Source organism: Metopolophium dirhodum, chromosome 1, assembly GCF_019925205.1.
Source record: "Metopolophium dirhodum isolate CAU chromosome 1, ASM1992520v1, whole genome shotgun sequence".
NCBI lineage: Eukaryota > Metazoa > Arthropoda > Insecta > Hemiptera > Aphididae > Metopolophium > Metopolophium dirhodum.
Window position 1 is genome coordinate 54,770,808 of NC_083560.1, and position 15,152 is coordinate 54,785,959.

General features: G+C 26.4%; 1 long non-coding RNA gene across 1 annotated transcript in view; it reads left to right on the top strand.

Annotated features, from left to right (window-relative positions):
• LOC132937422 (uncharacterized) overlaps window positions 1-15,152 on the top strand; it is a 32,570-nt gene continuing 17,418 nt past the window's right edge. The window contains exon 1 of the long non-coding RNA XR_009663672.1: window positions 1-15,152. This exon is cut by the window's right edge and continues 16,218 nt beyond it. This is a non-coding gene — a long non-coding RNA (uncharacterized LOC132937422).

Genomic DNA, 15,152 nt, shown 5'->3' on the forward strand with positions numbered 1-15,152 from the left:
CTGTCTTGAATATTATCTTCGTCTGTCTTCAGATTTTCGTAGAACTTGCGTGATTCTTCTTTCATTAAGAATTGTTTTAAATGAAGTAAATCTTTATGCTTCGATTTTTTTATGGGAAGTTTGTCCTCATAAATTGGTTTCAAGGCATTGGTTTCAATGTTTCCCAGAAGACAGGAATGTCTTTTAACTTGTCATCGCAAAAAACACGCACGCGGTAGGCATAACTAGCCAAATTATACTGGGCTTTGTCATCACTAAGTCGACTGCGTCTCCTCATAATCGGTAGTACTGTAATAAGACCGCAAATTATAGTAGAGATCGAAGGTAATTATTAATAATTTAAACTAAAATTCTCATTACTAGTTCTGTTACTTCAAAATTTAAATACTATTTTTATTAAAACAATTTTTATGCATAAATTACTATTCACAAAAAACCATATTTGTTCATGTTTGTTATATTCTTATACTACTGAGTGATACATACATAAGCATAAAAGAAGTTTACATAACAATAAATACTAAATAGCAAATGTTTAAATGTGTAGGTGATAATATTCAGACATACGCAATATTATATATTTTATATTTTCCATAATATTCTACTTTTGGTTTTATTACATTTAGTATTGTTTAATGATTTTACTATAAACATTAAATATAATAATATGCATTTCAATAAACACAATTTTTATTTTTGTCTGAATATATTCAATTTGCGTCTATTTAATTGTTATGAAGAGTAGCAAAATGTCCCATCAATCATTTTGTCTTTTTAAATCGACATAACAATATTAGACATATTAGTGATAATATAACTAAAAGAATTTTACCTAATTAATTATAATGAATTATAACGTAATATTCAGATTTCAAATGATTTGTAACATTGTGATTTAGATAGATAGGTACATGCTGGGTTATTCAATATTTATTAGCCATACTCCCCTTCATTTGTGTGGGTATATATATGCATTACGTAAATGAAATTCTATGTTTTGTTATATACAACCCGATGAAACGAGTTTGGTACCCGCTTTCCATTCGAATGCAAATTAATGTTTTCCTAAGCCAAACATGGCAATACTGTAGCAGGTGAATAGAATTTACCATAAATCAGAAGAACGGTCCCATCAAAATATAATTTGATGTTAATTTTCTCAATAATACTACAATAATGTTACTGTGCTAATGGTTTTCAGTGTGGGAATTATAGCTGCCTGTTGTAGGTACCAGTTTTAAACCATGATTAGGTCGTATACAATTTTAACTGAGTAGTAGGTATATACATTTTTTGATAACTTTCTGCTTTCCGAGTCCCGGTTAAATTATTTTAATTACTATATATTTTTTAAAAATTATTTTGATTATTTTTTTAGTATAATCGACCAAGGTTTATAATACCCTAATTATATTATAATAATATTTAGGCACATGTCAGCGTAAATATATGTACTGTTATATAATATATTATGGTACCTAGTATAAAACGTATTCATATTGGTATTGAATTTTAATGTGGTTTAAAATATTTTAAAACCGTTATAACTACTGATCATTTTATTGGAATTAAAATAAATAAATAAATAAATAAATAAATCTACAGACTTAAATTCTTACAATTATTCACAATATGATATTATGTGCAGTTTATTTAAAAATAATATAACTTTTGGACTTTTGGTTTTATTGTGTTACGGAAATTGTTCAGGGAAAAAATATTTTAGTGAATAAGAAATTATAAAAATAAGATTGTTATCTTTATGACTTTAGTATAAATTTATTAGATGCATAATAGTCTGTAATTACAGTATAATTTGGCGCATATATTATATAGGTATCTCCTTAACGTAGCATTGCATTATTTTTATTTATTTGGTTCATAAAAAATGTTGGTCATCTTATAAGATAAAATATATATAATTATAAAAATAATTAATTGCCGTTTTTATTGCTTGGTAAATCCAGTGATGATAGCTGGTAATCATTATATAGTACTGTACTACTGTCACTAATCGTACGCGACATCACCCTGTCATCAATTTGTACAATATTGTCATATTGATATGGTAGATTTGCCGCTCGATGGGGTTTAATCTCCACTTAGCACTGCGTCTATGCATGGCAGTCTTTAAATACATTAATATATAATAGGTACTTATTAATACTGTTGCGTGAACGATTATAATATTATATTGTGTACGTAATATAATAGTATAACACCTATTGCATCAGAATTCGTGTTTTGCATTTAATCAGATGTACGCAAGGTTTATTGTCGTATTAAGTACTTACCAACTCACATAATTCCACGTGAACAATGATTAATGCTAGAATATTCATCTGTAGTATGTTGATCGAAAAATAAAAAGTTGAATGTGGTTGTATGTAAGTTGTAACTATATGAGATTGTATATTATATTGCCGTTGTTACATTATCACGACAAGGCATTTATATTATAGTGGTAATTGGTAATACTATAAATTCTGATAGACTGATAGTTTGGTACTTAGGTACAAAAATATAGGTACTAATATGTTATGTAGGAAATGTAGTTCATTAGCACATTAATTTCCATATCAAAAATAGGGAAATAAAAAATTTAAATGGCATGAGTCGATGGCATCAAGTATAGGTAGTCAATAATACATAATCCTAACTAAAAGTATGACATTAATATTTAACTAATTTATACATCTGTCCTATTTAAACGTTTTGACAGTTAATAATATTAAAGCTTGCAAGAGTTATGCGATTTTAATACAAATACTCATACACACACACACACGAAATATATTACATATATATTATGTATATAACTAAATGACATTTTTTGTGTTAATACCGTACTTACATAAAAGTAACTTGATGATTTTACAAAAATTTAGTAAAACTATATTAAACCATATTTATTATTTACTGAACAAGTCGGTCAAGTTCAGTAAATTACATCTATATTTTATATTCATAATATTGTTAATTGTTATTATCCATTAATTCAGTGTATATATTATACAGAATCACAACTTGTAGTATATTTTTTATAGGCTTAACCTAATAGTTTTGTAACCATAAGTGTCTATAAAATATACTAATACAATATATTAACATAACATTATAAAATTTTGTGCGTTGGAAATTTTCTATGAATCTCAAACATCTTGTACACCCGAAGTTTGTTGAATTATTAAGTAGGCAGGAATGAATAAAATTATGATTTTAAGTTGTTTGTTTCAAATAGATACTATTGCGTTTGTCAGTATAATTTTGTTTTGTATTCATTTCAAATTTTAGATATAATAATGTCTAGTGAGTCTATTAATTATAACGTATTTCATAATTTAATTTCTAGACTGACTCTATTAGTGGTACCGCTATTGATTAAAATATGGTCGACTAATGCTAAAACGTTATTATTATTTATATATTAATTCATCGTTTATTAGGTTTCTAAACATAAGTTTGAAAAACCTTATATTCCCGCTGTGTCCGTCCCTTTGTCCTACATTCGTCATACTTACCTGCAGTAAGCACATACCTAGTTACTATTGTTTATATCAAAATTTTATAGACGTGGTTCTATTCAAAGTAAATTTATTCTATATAGCCAGTATTAAAAAAATATCAAAATAATATGACTAATATAGATTCACAGTAGCCAATATTAGGAAATAGTTACCAAAATATAAATATTACCAAATAATTATTTTTAAATTGTATAATATGGAGTTATAGTTTATTGCGTTGTATTAAAATGCGTTTAAAAACCGGGAATTTAGTATGCTCGCAGAGGGAGCTTTCTTAACTTGTTGTATATAGGTTAGGTACTATTTAGGTTATATATGGTTATCGGTAGATTGATATTTATGTGTTCTTAACACTTAGCAGTATTTTAAGTTTACTTTTTAAATCATACAATTGAAGTTAACATATCATTATGCGATTAGCTATATAGCTTGCAGTTATTCAACCTAGTTACATAAATTTGCTAAAACATAATGTTAATATAATAATTCGGATTTTTAATTGAATAGTTGGTTGTATGAAAATAAAATAAAATGGAAATGGAAATATTTTAAGAAGAAAGTTTTATATTTTAAGAAAATTATTTTTTACTTTTAAGTTAAAAACTAAACGCTGTCGCCTGTCATTATAACTTAACTAAAACCTATTATCGTGATATCGTGCAAGATGTTTGAATTACATAATAATATGTGTGCAAAGATATTACCTATATGGAAAATCGTATTAAAGCGTGTGAAATAAAATAAAAATGTATTGCACCTACTAATAAGCTATACGTGTCCCGTTCAGAACCGCGTTGAAGGTAACTGTAATAATTTATATGAACAAGTGCAATTGGCATTTCGATAGTATTGGCGTCGGTTCTACATACAAAAATGTATAAAATTAAACAATATTATATTGTGTGTACGCTGTAAATGTTATAGGTACAATATTTGGTCAGCGTAGGTGTTCTCGTTGGGTCAAGACCAGTATCGTCCCGTTATATAGTATACGATGGTGTAAGTCATAATATTGGTAGTTTCACCGTGTACAGCGTATATTTACCGAGAAACCTGCCTTACAGTTTATGTAAGTACGTCGGTTTTGCACGGGCTGTTTTGATTAGTTTCAGTCTTCAGATAACCGAAGAAGGTCTAAAAAGTGCTTAGCCAACCGACATCCATGTTATGTATCCGATTCCATCACCTTAAAACTCTCCGACAAGATAAATTTGTGTACTAGAGCGTATTTGCCGCGTACGACCAATGCACGTGCCACGTGCGTGCAATGTTGGTAGGTTTAGGTAAATAATATTATTACTACGAAATCATTTTATCCTTATAAGTTCGGCTCGTGGCGTGTGCAGACGACTACCGGGTACGACGGTATGTATCTACGTTTAAGTTGTCGTTTTCCCCTTAGTTGGTTTTTGAAAGTTTTGACTGACACGAATAGAATATTCGGAATATTTCCCTTACACTATTACTTATTAAAGCGAGAGCTGCACTAATTTAAAAATTGTCCGTCACTAATTTGTCCAGAAAATTGTATGTTTACCTTGTGCGAGACCTGGTAGTATAGTACTGCAGGGGCACGCATGCCGGACGTGGAGTGATGTGTAAATGTAAGACCGCCAACATTTCTAATTTTTTTCAGTTTGATCGTATTTTAAAATATATTATAATATTATATAGTATATACTGTTATGACAAGAAATTATTTTACACATAAGACAAATAAAAACGTATTCAATCATAAAAATATATAAATTAAGTAGGTATATAATATTAAATATAGGTATAGGTAGTCACGTGTACAAACAAAATGTAACATAAGGAAATTAATATTGTATTGTTGTTACAATCATGACACTTCGAGTTTTAATCGGGCGTATAAAGGACTTATATGTAGGGAAACAGTTTATATTATATAACATAATATGATGATTTTACTTTTGCAAAAGTTCAAACAGGTTGGGTATATGTAGATTAATTTTAGTGTGTTGTTGATGGCTTTCGTTTCTGAAATGGTGTTTTCCTAGTATTTCTGATGTACGTTTGAAGTCGTATACGTACGCCATGATCGAGTTTGTGAAATTCATGAGACTGTGCTTGTTTATATGTGATTTCACTTTCACATGCATAGCACTGCTTCATCGCCATTTTTTGATTAAGGATTAACGCGTTATCCAAATAAGCACAATTCGAACCGTAGGTATATTATCGTCATTGGTATAATAGTACTATAGGTCCTCTTCACTGCGTCGTTACTCGTTAATCGTATTAAACAGTATGTGTGAATAGTTCTACGGAATGTTAAATAAATGTAATATGTTGTCTCTAATTGCTCCTCAAACGTAAAGTTGCAGCTTTAGATTTTCTGTTAGCTTTTTTTGTATAAACTCTCAGACATTCTTTTATTCGAAAACGGCGTCTTCTAACTCTTGAGAAATCGGTCGACGCATTCACATAGTCCCATCGATCGTTCTCCACATAGATATATAGTGGAATATATTATATTTGACTTTATGTTGAACAGCTGCTGCGCATAATTGACGGCATAAATGTTTTAATTAGTTTTAGTTTAGAGAAACTCCGTTTACAACTATATAGTCACTAGCAGTGTTTCTATTTAAGTTACAGGAAATAATATACTCAACGGGAACCATGTTTTTAGAAACACATCTAGCAACTATTATTATTTTCAGCGATTTTTTTTTCGTTAAATTTATATGCTTTTTATTTCATTCTGCTCGCATCCTAGTATTATGCCCACCAAATTTTGTAAGCAACGCGTTAAACGTACGCTTCGCATAGGTACTATTAGCTTGTTCTAAGTCGTTAAAAAATAATAAAAACATTGCAACAGCAATATTTATGAACAACTATGAAAGTGGGTGTTGTGTTTTATTATCGTTTTTTCTAATTTTAAAATTTCTTTGACATTTGAATAATATACTCTGATAAATATTATTACTGTTCAATGTCATTGAAAGTATAGAATCAAACTTTATTTTTATGTTTGGCCTACAATTGATCACTTTTTCATGGATGTTCTGTATCGTATACGATACAAAATTCTAGGTGATTAGGCTTATTCTAAATTCTACAAATCTCTGCGATGAATGCACTTATTGATTTTACAATGTATGTGTGTTTTTGATTTTTTTGTGTCTGTCATCACCTTTGGCGAAATTAAAAACACTTCAATTTTCTTCAACAGCATCTTTTCTGACAGGACTGTAGGAAAGTGTATCTAGTTGGTACCTACTTTTGACCCAAAAGTAAAAAATTCCCAATAGTTTTCAAAAGCGTCAGGAAAAACAAATTAAATTACTAAATAGTTCATGCTGTAATCAAAAAATCTAAAATATGTATAAACACAGTTATTTTTTACAGACATTTTAAGTTAGAATTTGCACGAAATTATATATTAAAACCAAGAATAACGGATTTAGTTCTTTTTTTGTTATATAAAAATATTATTCATAAGTACTTGAGACTTTTAGAGTAGGTACATTATTATATTGTATAAAGTATTATACAAATGATACAATTTTCAAATGAAATTCTTTTGGCAAAATATAATTTAACCTACGGTAGTACTATTGCCTAATAGTAAAATTAATTTCTTTGATCATAATAATATTATACAATTTACTTAATGATATTATAGGCTGACATGCCGTATTCGTTCAAAATTGTTTTTCGTATACGATAATGGTTATTGAATTCAAATTCTACAGTGAATCTCTAGATACCCAATGTACAGCATAGCGTTATCCATTTACTCGCTTTTTTAGTGTAAATATTTCAATTTGTATTTCATTTTTGTAATAATATGTTAAGAATATATTTTTGAACTCTGTTTTGTCTATTTGTGTACATTGTGATTTTTGTTATTGCTATTATATTAACTGCATATTAATAAGATACTGTCAGTTTTATCAAATTAATATATTATAAAACAATATTTTGTGGTCCAAATTCTCAAATTCATATACCTACTATTATGTTAAGTAACTACATTGTTTCATCCACGTTAAACTGCTTCAATCAATAATTTCGTATGTTTAACAACGGCCATAATTTGTAACATAATATCATATTTATCTTGTGTGGTTTCGACAAGTTCACTATTTTATTTTTTAGCAATATTACGTTAATTAATGTTGGCCAAATTTAATTTAAAACTCCGAATTACGTAACTTTAGAGCTTTTGCTCACTTGTCTATATTAACGCTTAGCGGTGGATAAGAATCACTTGGGTAACGATTTCGGTCCGTATACTTTTCGTTGAACCTTTTACGGACTACAAAACAACATATTAACATGCGATATTCCGCTTGTACTGCTCGTCAGTGTGTGTTGTAATGAGATGCTGGTAGGTATTTTCTAACATAAACCGTATTTTATTACTCCAAAACGTCACATTGTGACCCTGACAGACATTTGTCAGGGCTTGGTACCGGGCGAGAATTTAAATTACACACGAAATTAAGAAACATTCGAGAAAGATAGACGAAGATAGATCTCGGGCTGGAAATATATATTTACATTTGTTAAACACCTCTCTGGTGTGCTGTTGTGTAAGCTAAACGTTAATAATGACTTTCAACAGAGACGAACTTCTTTTAAGTTATTAATTTATCTATATTATAGGTTTATTATTGTGTATTATGGTTTTTATTTATCCAATACTTTTTTGATAAAAGTTCCATTACGAAAATATGTTTTCAATAGTACGTATAGGTATGCATTTTTAACGATAATTGTGTAACGTTATTTCAAATCATTTAAGAATGTCCGTCTTGTTCGTATATGCAATTGGTAGGTACATTTAAGTTTTGATACCTGTATTTTTTAATACAATTTAAACACTGATAAATTGTAACGAATATTAAATAATAAAAATGATGGATGGCTTGTATTTTTCACATTGAAAGTTAATTACTGTTAATCAAATAATTAATATAGTTAATATATTTAATTGACAAAATTGTAGTTTGAGATGACTATTTTATGGCGTAGGAATATATTTATATGATTTAAATAACAAAATCTAAGATTAAAAGATAACTAGTTTAGCTGATTCGCTGTTTTGCGTGTTTGGAGTATGTAATATTGGAGTCTACGATATGTAAAGTTATATTTATTTACAATTAATAATAGGTTCGAGAATGATGTAGCATTATTAGTAATAAGTGTGCTTAAATAATGATTTAGTTATTATTTTACATTACTGTAATCGATTAAAATAGGTAAAATTTGCGTAGATTTATGTGATTCAAAATTAATTCCAATAATAATATTACCTATAAGAGTTGTAATTTATTCACGGATGTATGATATATTTGTACGTTTTGGGTCTTTAGAGTGTTTTGTATTATCATCTTTGTACACTTGAAACGCGTGTACCGTGACAGTCGAATTTCACTATATCCTGTCTAATAAATTTAACACCTGAAACGACGGTATTACCACGCAAGTATAATGTTTCCCGAACACCAAAACGAATTTTAAAACAACCAAAAATTATTATTTTATACACCACGTGCGACCACCAGTGGTATAAGATTCTGTAAAACAATAACCATAAATTAAACGGCCGCCGTCATTATTAAATAATAATTGTCGCTTTCCTTTTAATGGACCGCCGTTAGTCTTGTGACCGTCGAATGACGTCCACATTACGCCTACTTAGCTGAGTAATTGCATTTTAGGAAAGGAAAAAAAAACACAAAATAATCATTATTGAAATAGTTTTGGTTCTTAAAAAAGCAAACTTATTGATATATTATTATTTGTTCGTTTAAATAATTTCACTGGTAAATATTTGTCTCGATGTACTGTTTTAGATTTGTTTGCGGCGTTAAATAGTTTTATAGTTTATGTTTTGTTGAATACTATAACTTTCTATTAAATGGTTTTTATTAATTTAACTCTACTACAGTTTTTCTGAAACTGACGTGGTATGTTACGGAAAAAAATTTAATGAATCAATGGTAGTATAAAAACGTAAAATAACGGAGTCTAAATTTTTCAACTCCTTGTACGTAGACATCACCACCTAGGTACACTATTAATTATTATATAGTATCACTTCATAAATATTTTAGGCAGTTAATTTATTTCGAGATGCAGTTTGGTATAGGAAGGTTACCAGATATCATTATTGCATAAGAATTAATATGAAAACTTCTTATTTCGTATATTATGGTATTCTCAACTCTTTACTTTGTAATAATTTTGATACCGTTTAATGCATATTGTATGTCTAAGATAATGAACACGATTTTGCATAATAGGTAGTTGCTTGATAATGTTTTAATAGTTGTGGTTTGAGAAAGATTTATGCTTATTATTTATTACGTCATAGAAGTATACCGTGATGATTGTAAGTAGGTACCAATTAACGGTATATACTACCTATAATAGTATGGCAGTTGGTAACACAAGGCGTAAGTCGTACTATAAATTGGTAACGAATTGTAGATTTGACTAACCATAAAATTAAAAATAATAATATATATTATAGATACTTAGTTGAAAGTCGATTGAATATTTTTTAATGAAATATGTTTGTATTGTTAAATATGAAAAAATGAATAAGTTAAAGCACAAAAAAATACCCAAGATATAAATCTAATTATAATATGTTAAGACCTTATGTTATTAGACCTATAAATTATTAGTTATTGTGTTAATGTTTAGTGTTTACATTGTGCATATAGATTATAGTTATAATTAATTAATGTCGAAAGTGATGAAACATCGATTTATTTGAATTTTTGATTTATCTATAAACGCAAATATTGTCTTAAATTGACGTGAAGTAGGTAGGCTTGTTTTTGCAATTAATCTAATTGCCATAAAATGTTTATGTAAAAACTATATTATTAATGTGTGTTTTTGTCTTTAATATACCAGACATTTTATAAAAGATATATTCATAAAGATTAAAGCTTAGTATTACCTACCATATAAGTTAAAATATCAAACATTAAACAAATACAAAAACATCGCTCACACAGAATAGACGTGGGATAATGAGAAAACTTTGTCAAGTATAGTTATTTGAAAAGGTCTTTATTAATGTAGGTAGCTTTTTGCTAGAGATGCGATATCTTGCGCTATAGCTGTATGTATTTAATTATTATGTATTTTATACATAACTTGTAAAATATAATGATGTATGATATTAATTAACTTGACGAAATATTAATTATTTTTGACAATCTGCCAATTATTATTATTTAATTAAAAAAAACTTCTATAACATTAATTTAATAGTTTTTAGAAATTTAGAATATATACCCCACGTATAATAGTTTATTATAAAGTTTTTAATAATATAAGCCTTAATTTTAAGAATTTTATAATGTTTTATGTTTTAATTTATTTTTTCTCGAATCTTTTTTAGAAAAGTTTAAAGTAACCTAAAATACCTGAGGTGTATTTTTCTAACAATTTTAAATATGTTTAATCATTTTGGTTTTCATTGTTCTTTTACCTATACCTATAAGTCAAAACCAACTTATATTATAATGTATCTCACCTTTTGACTCTTCGTGATTTAACTTTGAAGATTTAAAAATAAATCGTATATTGTAATTCATAAATCATAAGTAATTCATAACTATTTAATTTAAATACATGAAAGAATTCATATGATTTTAACTTTTTAAGATACCTAGGTATTCATATTTCCTGCTATATGGTAGGTACATATTACATTTTATAAACCTATATAAAAGACCGACTCAATACGTCAAAATGTATTTTATTTATTAAAAAATAGTTTATAATATGTTATTTGATTGGATCACGAGGCTATATCATCGACTTAACTTAAATTGAACTGAATTTTTAAAAATAATTTACAATTATTATATTGTAGTAATATGGTTATTTTCTATAAGAAATATTAACGCAGAAATACGTATCTAACAAACGTCATGATGACTGGGTATAAATCATACAATTTGAACATGTTACAAATAAACATTGTACTATAATTTAAAATATATAATATATAACAAAAGTTGACTATTTTAGACGTGATAAGCAGAACATTAGGGCAAGAGTATGATCACATTAGTGTAATAATAGTTATTGGTATTACTTCTAGGAGGATCAAATCGATTTTACATAATATCACTGATTGTTAGATATTTTTTATAATTATGTATATTTGGTAGGTACATAGGTATTACACATTTATAAGTTTAGAGTTTACGCTAGTAAAAATCACACTGTAAAGTTGAGTTTTTATAGTAGATACCTATGCACGATATAATTGTTAATGTACCTAAATTACTATAAACGACAGAAATTATTTATATAATTGCTTTAAATAAAAGCGAAATTGACAGTAAAAAATATTAAATATTTAGTATACATTTAAAAATAATGGTCATGTGATATAAATAATAGATACGCAGGATATACCATACAAATATATAAGCTTAAATTTATAAATGGATTATTTGTTACTTAGACAGTTAAAATTAATAATATTAATAAAAAATAATTTATTATTCACGTTATTGTTTTCAAGTTATCGTACATATTTTTAAATTAATTTAGTTAACTAGGTAATATTATATTAAGATATCGATTAATAGATTTTTTGATAGACTTAATATGAATATTATTTTCCGTCATAAATGTTAACTATATACACACAATAATCATGTAGGTAGGAAGTAAATCAGTACTAATCGTTTCGTCGTTTTTAGCGAAAACATCTCAGAACCGATTGATTTGTGCTGATGATAAAAATGTACGAATTCAAAATAAAAGAGGTTACGCAAATAAATAATATTGTTCTGTACAAAATATAAAACGATGCTTCTTTTAACTTTTAAGAGTATAATATTTCTCCATATTAGGTAATATTGATATTAAAATATTGTCTCATTTAGTTCGTATTAAAAATATATGGATCGTCTAAATATTTATCATTTGGACACTCTCGTTCGACGAATAAGTATAAATAATTGGTGTGTACAAATAAAACATAAAATATATATATTTTAATCTTTACTTAAATTGTCTATTAGTACTTACCTTATAATTATAATATATTCAAAGGAAGACTGACACGTCAATAAACAAAGGAACAATGGTTTATATTATATTGTGTTCGTGATCACAGCATATTTTTTTATGAAAAAATGTTTTTAGATGGGTAATACAAAATACAATTATACCTTACACTACTATTAATTAACTATGATTACAAAATATTATGTATATTGTTAGGTAGTTTTAAATATTAATAATAAAAGACTAAGTTTTATTTATTCATTTATTTATTGAATACAATTCCAACCACAACAATATTAAAAAAAGAGGGATTATTATTACAATTGAAAATAGTTGGCATGAGAGATTTAACTTCTACTCAAATTTTAAATTTAATAGAAACATGCATTAAAGTTATTTTTAATTACGAAAAACAAAACATAAATAATATAAATAACATGAGTAAACTATAATTTCCTGTAATAGGTTATTATGTACTATAAATAATGTAACTTATAAAAAAAAAATTTATAAATTCTTTAATAAACAAACAAAAAAACGACACAAATAAATCAAATGAAATTTTAGATAAAAAAAATACGTAAGTGCCTATATTAAAATATGTTTTGTGAATAAAGATTCTATCTGTATTAATCTAAAAAGTAGTTTAAAACATTTAAACTATATATTTATTTAAAAAACAATGTTATAACCTAGCTAATACAAATATCAAAGCTAATTGCCCATCTAACGAAATGTTTAAAACATTTTTTTTTTTTTATTAAATATTCTATTTTTCAATTGAAATAATTATTTAGAGTTTCTCTTTACAGAACTACGTTCACTGATAAAATAATAAGTATATTGTATGCTTGCTGATGTATATAAGTAAAACTGGTAAAAATGGTTGTTACATAATATAATACTGATTTTGATTTAGAAAATAAAATGTGCAATTTAGGTGAAACAATTCCCAATGGCCACGCTGCCAGGATTCTTTTTTTTTCAAATTGAAAAAAATCAAAACAATATTATAGGTAGGCACGTAATATTATTATGATTATGAATACCTATAACGAAGTTTGTAGGAAGTACTGAAAATTATAAGATATTAACTGTTTATTTTTGTGTTTAACATTTTATATGTTACAATGTGTAAAACAATTACCGAGTTTATGGTTGAATAAGACTCGATTAATATAATATGGGGAACGTATGCAAAATATTATGATATTTTTTGAAACTAAATACCTACTTTTATTGATATTATATGCTCACATTATTTTTTAAAGAATAAATACAAAAATAAGTTCGTACAAAAGTATTTTATATTAGAGTTAATATAAGAGATAAAAATTAAATTGTATTTAAATATTAAATTTTCATTAATATAAATGAAAAAAAAAAATAATAATATATTTTTTCCAAACAATCAGACAGGTTTAAATTTAATGATTATAGTTTTTAATTAAAATTGAACTATTTTTGTGCAAAAAGCAATGTCTCGATTTTGAAGGAAAATGTTTTTTTTTTATCTCACCGACAAACAAAAACTAGGGATGTTTATAAATAGTGACTACTTAGAAATCACTGAAATGTTATACCTAAAGTCCGTTAAGAACGATGACAATATTTACAATGACATATAAAAATGGAGACACCGATATTATAATATATAGAATTTATTCTTAATTGATATTAAAAATACATTTAATTCGTTACTATGTATTTAGATATTTACAATTTTATATTTGTTCTTAGATAATTAGATATTCGTTACACAGTTATTGAATACGTTTAGGACGTCGCATTTTAGACAATTAGTAAAAATCAGCTATTTTATAAGTAGGTACTTAAGGTTTATTTTTTATAAAAAAAAGATATTTTATGAATATTGAAATACACCATATTATTAATTATGTAATACTAGTCATACAATCAATCAATATTATTACCAACTCATATAATACACTGGCATGTATTGTTTAGTTTTTAGTTAAATAACTAGCAATGTTTTATATCGTATATTTAGTACAATTATTTTATTAAGATAATAATAATTTTCAGTGGAGCCGAATTCTGCCTTAGATTTAAAATTAAATTACTTAAATAATTTATTGGATACTTGGAGCATAGTATTATGATAATTTTATAAAAGTACCAATCATTTTTTATGTTAGACTATTACAACTTAATTTTTTAATTTAATTACTACGGTTTAGTGAAGATCCCACGAAAAACGATAAATGGTACACATGTTGCCATAAAACAAGTATTATTTCTGTTCATTATATAAATTATTATTTACTTTAAAAGAGATTCAAAATGTAATAGGTATTTTGAAATTGTACAGGTTCAAAGTTCGGTGCCACTGATTTGATATACAAGTGACAATAAATGATTATAAATGTTTGTTTTTTTAAATTTGTTTTAGATATATTCTCATCAATGTTTATCACGACTGGGGTAAAATAATTGTTCTATGAAAGTCTATAATCATGATAAGTGGACAAATATTTATGATATAAAAAAAAATACATGCGGAATACTGATTAGTTCGATCTGATAAACCACCAATGTGTCTAAAAGTTAGAAAATTGACGCAGCTTATCAAGT